The sequence below is a fragment of the Lissotriton vulgaris genome, chromosome 12, assembly GCF_964263255.1.
Source record: "Lissotriton vulgaris chromosome 12, aLisVul1.2, whole genome shotgun sequence".
Taxonomy (NCBI): Eukaryota; Metazoa; Chordata; class Amphibia; order Caudata; family Salamandridae; genus Lissotriton; species Lissotriton vulgaris.
Window position 1 is genome coordinate 782,522,317 of NC_141700.1, and position 6,000 is coordinate 782,528,316.

Genomic DNA, 6,000 nt, shown 5'->3' on the forward strand with positions numbered 1-6,000 from the left:
TTTTCTCTCTGTTTGTGGACTTAGATTTGAGGTCATCTGCCACCTGGCGACAGATGGCTTCAAAGGACCCAATGATATTCCCTTTGAATATCAGTGGCTCCCTGCACACATTAATGTCGCTGCCCACTTTCTCATTAAGGGAGTAAAGGAAATCCTCAGGAATAATTTTACTCCATTTCACCCGTCTCCCTTGATCCTTTGTAGTGATATCGACGGCGATATCTACTTCAGAGTTTTTGTTAAACAAAAATAAAATATTATCCTCCATGTTCAACACAACTGGGTTGTGATCACTATGTGTGGTGTGTATAGCATTATAAAAAATAACATTCTGCAACATAACTAGTGAAATAAATATGTAATCAATAATAGAGTTGCAATCTCTAGCTCTGTAGGTAGGGACCCTTTCATTACTATCAAAGAACTCTGGTTCATAAAGTTCATTTTCAAGGAGCAGATCTTCTAGAGCTGTCCCTTTAACAGAATGTTCAAAATGTGGGGGTTGAAACATATCTACATTCAGAGTATCTATTAAGTGACAGTTTTGTTGACATAAATGTACATTAAAATCTCCCAACAGTATAAAATATATCAGCGTGGTTTGACTCTCTTTAAGATTATACATAAACTCGTTCAGGGAATTGAGATTTTCAATGTCACCAGTACTTTGGGTAGCATTATAAAAATTAATATAAACACATTTAGATTTATTAATCAATGTGACTTCCAAAGCTAGAAAATTTTGGGATAGCGTATTTAATACCTTCACCGATCCATTCAATTTGACTGATAGTAAAAACTGCAAACCTCCTTTGTTGCGACCAGAGTTTGAGGGTTGTGCAGCTAGGAAATAGGATGTATACCCATCTAACCAAAAATCACAATCCATATCCCATGTCTCCTGCAGGGCTATCACATCATACTTTTTCAATATATTCAACCAATTTATATCATCCCTTTTCGAGCGGAGTCCTGCGATATTCCAGCTCATTATCCAGTATTTGGGTGTCTTTCATAGATTCACATGCCTGAATCATTCCCCGTCGCTGAGACGGGAGCCTCCGGTACATAAAAAAGTAATGTCCTAAGGACATACATAGAGAATATAGGCCTAAGGGCCTCCCCTTTTGGGGCCTTTCCACGTCCTTATGTAAAAGGACCGAACTCTCATCGTTAGCCAATCAGCTCCGACCTCCTTCTAGAACCTTCCCGGGAGGAGCCTCCGTCCCTCAGATTTTCTACCGCACGTTGTGCTAGGGAGTCTCCAACCTGAGCTCTTCAGGTTTCCAAAATTCGAAGTCTCAAACTTCACCGAAGTTCACTTTGTACGAAAAGGATTTCATCCTAGCATCGACTACATGTCGGAATCTAATAAGAAAACTTCGTCCATGGCGGACTCACAGAAGAAAGCCCTCCTGAGGGCCTGCTCCTCCTGCGGCAAGCAGCGGATTCAAGCGGAGGACAAGCACGACCTGTGCTTATATTGCCTGTACCCTGACCACGTCACTGACAAGTGTAGGGTGTGTAGAGCCTTCCCAAAGAAGACGGTTAAGGAAAGGGAAACTCGCCTTCGTGAATGGCTCGACAGGCTTAAGGTCCGAGACACTCTGGAATCTTCCGAGGGTAGTGTCTCCGCGACCTCCAAAGTCTCCAAGAAGAGACCCAGGGTGCAGTCCCCTGGAGAGACAGACACTCCTCCTAAGAAGGCGCACAGGAAGCCTTCGGAGGCACGCTCCACCACCTCCTCCGTGTCTGTTAAGGATGGCCAGAGGTTCAAGAAGCCCGCTCCATCTACTAAGCGGACCACCTCAGTCACGACCACTGTGTCGACTACTACGGCCTCATCGCCCTCCACGGCGACCACGACGACCACCACTGCGTCCTCAGGCGCACCGGTCTCCTCGACCATTCCTCTGAAACCTTCATCCAATACGAAGGCCGCGTCACCTAAGAGGTCTAAATCTTCAGGTACGCCTTCGCCGAAAACACCTCATACCGAAGGCTCGTCACCCAAGCCATCGAAGTCAAGTTCGTCTCCTAAACAGTCGAAGTCAAATTCAAGAACCACACCTTCGACAAAGATATCCCAGGTCCACGACCCTAGCATCAGTAAGGCGGCGAAACCCCTATCCCCGCAAAACTTGGTACCATTGACCCTGACGGAGGTGCCCAAATCACCGGCACGCTTGGCGGGAGCGCCATCTTCACGCACGTCGTCGGAAGAGACCCCGGCGCCATCTTGGAAAGAATCGAGATTGGTCGAAGTCTCTATTCACTCGAGTCCAACGCCCTCGGTTCTCCCAACGGTGGAGTTGGCACCCGAGGAAGAACAAGACACACTACAGAGTGAGGAGTCGGACGAAGAACAGGAGGTTCACGAAGAACACCAGGACGTCCAAGAGATCCGGGACGGAGTGACGTATCAAGGCAGCTCCCTGACCGTAGACACGGTGAAAACCCCGATGATCTGTTTGCCACTGTCTCTGGTCAACGATTTGAAATCCCTGGTGCAGGACTATAAACGAAGGTTCCCGGACGCAGACAGCGGTGCCCAGGTTCCGGTCACCCAAGCGCAACCGTCGGCCTCGCACCCTTCCGCTCCCCCGGCCCGTCCTCGGAGCCAACTCCGACCGCAAACACAGGCGGAGGATTCATCGGAAAGCGTGGAGGATGACACGGACTTAGAGGAAGGCGAGGTGCAAGACGTCGCCTCGGACCACAGAGACGACGATGCCGATGCTGCGTCATCACACCATTCGTCTGCCCCGGCATCCCCGAGACCACGCCACTCTGAAGCAGCGGACGTGGGAGGTTTCCACAAACTGGTGGACAGAGCTGCAAGGAGGTTTCACATGGCGGTGGAATCCGCGGAAACGGAATGCTTCCTCCATGATTTCAAGGAGCACACACAGAAATCGACCAAGTCTATTCCTCTGATAGACTTTCTATGGGAACAGGGCAAGAAGCTGATGCTCACGCCTGCCTCGGTGCCGGCGGTGGTTCCGCGCCTAGACAAAAAATATAAGGCCCCGAACTCCGCACCTGCCTGCCTGACCGGCCACCCCAAACCGGACTCGGTTGTCACTCAGGCGGCCCAAAAACAATCCCGAAACCCCTCCTCGCCGCTGTCCGCGCCCCCGGACAAGGAAGGAAGGAAGCTGGACACCATAGGCAAGAGGTTCTCCACCACATCCGCCATGTCCATCAAGGTGGCAAACTCCATCGCCCTCCTGGGCCGATACAACCGCCAGCTATGGGAAGACATAGCTCCCTACCTGCAAGGCCTGCCGGCCACGGTCCAGGACGAGGTGAAAGCTCTTCTGGCGGAAGGACAAAACTCCGCGGCTGAAATTATCGACTGCGCCATCGACGCAGCCATGACGGGATTCCGCCAGTTGGCAGGGGCTGCCGTGCTCCGCCGCCAGGGCTGGCTCAAGGCGACGTCTTTTCGGCAGGAGGTCCAATCTAAGGTGCTGGATATGCCGTTCGATGGGCAATTCCTCTTTGGGGAGAAGATAGACGAGGCACTCCAGGCCATCAAAAAGGACACCGACACGGCGAGGGCTCTGGGCTCCCTCCAGTCCCGGAACCAATCCTTTCGGGGAGGCCGCTCCAGAGGTCAGTACTCCTACAGAGGTTCCTACCAAAATCGGTCGTCCTATTCCTATGGCAACAGGAACCAACCCCAGCAGAAACAACAGTCCCGACAGTCATCCTATGGGAGATCGTCCTTCAGAGGCAAATCCGCCAAGAAGGGCGCTGGCGGCCGCCAGTGACCACTTACTCCAGCCAGTCCCACCACCGTCTCAATCCTTTCGAATTGGGGGAAAACTGACCCACTTCCTCCACAATTGGCGAAAAATCACTACGGATCGGTGGGTACTACAAATAATTCAATTTGGACATTCCCTCGAACTGGTCAACACCCCTCCCAACACCCCTCCACTGAAGCGTACTCACAGACACCTGCACCTCCTTCTCCAGGAAGTCGCTGCCATGTTGGTCAAAGGAGCCATCGAAAAGGTCCCGGACTCCCAGAAAGGGAAGGGTTTTTATTCCCACTTCTTCCTGGTCCAACAGAAAGGGGACAAGTGGAGGCCGATCTTAGACCTCCGGGCGCTCAACGCCTTCCTACGGAGTCAATCCTTCCGGATGGTCACAATCCAGGAGATCCTGGGTGCACTGGAAAGAGGCGACTCGATGGTCTCCCTAGACTTACAGGACGCCTACTACCATGTCCCCATCCTCGTCAGGCACAGGAAATACCTAAGGTTCGAAATAGCGGGCAGACATTACCAGTTCAAGGTCTTGCCGTTTGGCCTCAAATCTGCCCCACGTATCTTCACAAAGTGCTTGGCGCCCGTGGCTGCCTTCCTGCGACAAAGGGGTCACCAGGTGTTCCCCTACCTGGACGACTGGCTGGTGAAGGCTCCTTCCCCGGAGGACGCGCTGGCTTCCTTCAACGCCTGCAGCGCTCTTTTCCAACAGCTGGGTCTGACGATCAACCTCAAAAAATCATGCACTACTCCGTCAACGAGGATCACCTTCCTAGGGGCAACCCTGGACACGGAGCATGCGAAGGCTTTCCCCTCAGAGGACAGGATCTGCAAAGTACTGTCTCTGGCCACGGCGGTGGCCAAGAAGCCTCGCATCAAGGTCCGGACGTTCACCTCCTTGCTAGGGATGATGTCTTCATGCATTCTCCTCGTACCGCACTGCAGGCTCCGCATGCGCCCCCTACAGGAAGCGTTGGCGAGACAATGGAAACAGTGTTCAGGCTCATTCGACGACATTCTCACAATCACGCCGGCCATCATAAAGGCCCTGCTGTGGTGGAGAAACAGGACTCACCTGACGGCCGGATTGCCGTTCCTCCTGCCGCCGGCACCACTGGTCATCACGACCGATGCCTCACTGGAAGGCTGGGGCGCAGTACTGTTAGACCTTCGAGTCAGCGGCAAATGGGACGCCCAGGAAACACAACTACACATCAACCTCCTGGAACTGAGGGCAGTGTACCTGGCTCTACAGGCCTTCCTGCCACGCATCGGCTCTTCCCCTGTGCTCGTCAAAACAGACAACACCACGACGATGCACTACCTGAACAAACAAGGGGGAACGCGATCTCTCTCTCTCTCACGAGAATCGCAAAAAATCTGGAACTGGTTGGTGGCGCACGGCCTCTCCCTCAAGGCGGAGTACGTTCCAGGGAAGGAGAACACTATCGCGGACGCCCTCAGCAGGCAGACCTCTCTCTCCCACGAATGGGAGCTCAACGGCGACACGGTGGCCCACGTCTTCTCACAATGGGGCACCCCGAGGATCGATCTCTTCGCGACGGCGGAGAACACCAAATGCCGAAGCTACGCAAGCTGGCATCCCCAACGGGGGTCGCTGGGAAATGCTTTTTCCATCGGCTGGTCCAGCGTGTTTGCGTACGCTTTTCCGCCGTTCCCGATGATACCGAGGCTCCTCCGGAAGATGAGGACGGAACCGTGCACGCTGATACTGATTGCTCCGTACTGGCCGAGACAACATTGGTTCTCGGATCTTCTTCGCCTATCCACCAGGCCCCCGATTCACCTGCGACAACTCCCGAACCTCTTGACAATGTCCGGAGGCCAGGTACACCACCCGAACCTCCGTTCGCTCAACTTATCGGCTTGGCTCCTGAGCACCTTGAGTTCGGGGAGCTAGACATACCGCAGGACTGCAGGGCAGTACTGGCCAAGGCGAGAGCGAGCAGCACGACCAAGACCTACTCGCTGAAGTGGAAGAGGTTCTGCGTGTGGTGTTCGGAACACGACTTACACCCGCTCCGGGTCACCCCAGTACAGCTGCTACCATACCTACTGCACCTGGCTCAATCGGGACTGGCTCACGCCTCCATTAAGGTTCATCTGGCTGCGATTTCTAGGTTCACCAGGACCCCATCGGGACCCTCCCTCTGGTCCAGTCGACTGGTGAAACAATTTCTAAAAGGCCTTTACAGATCCTTTC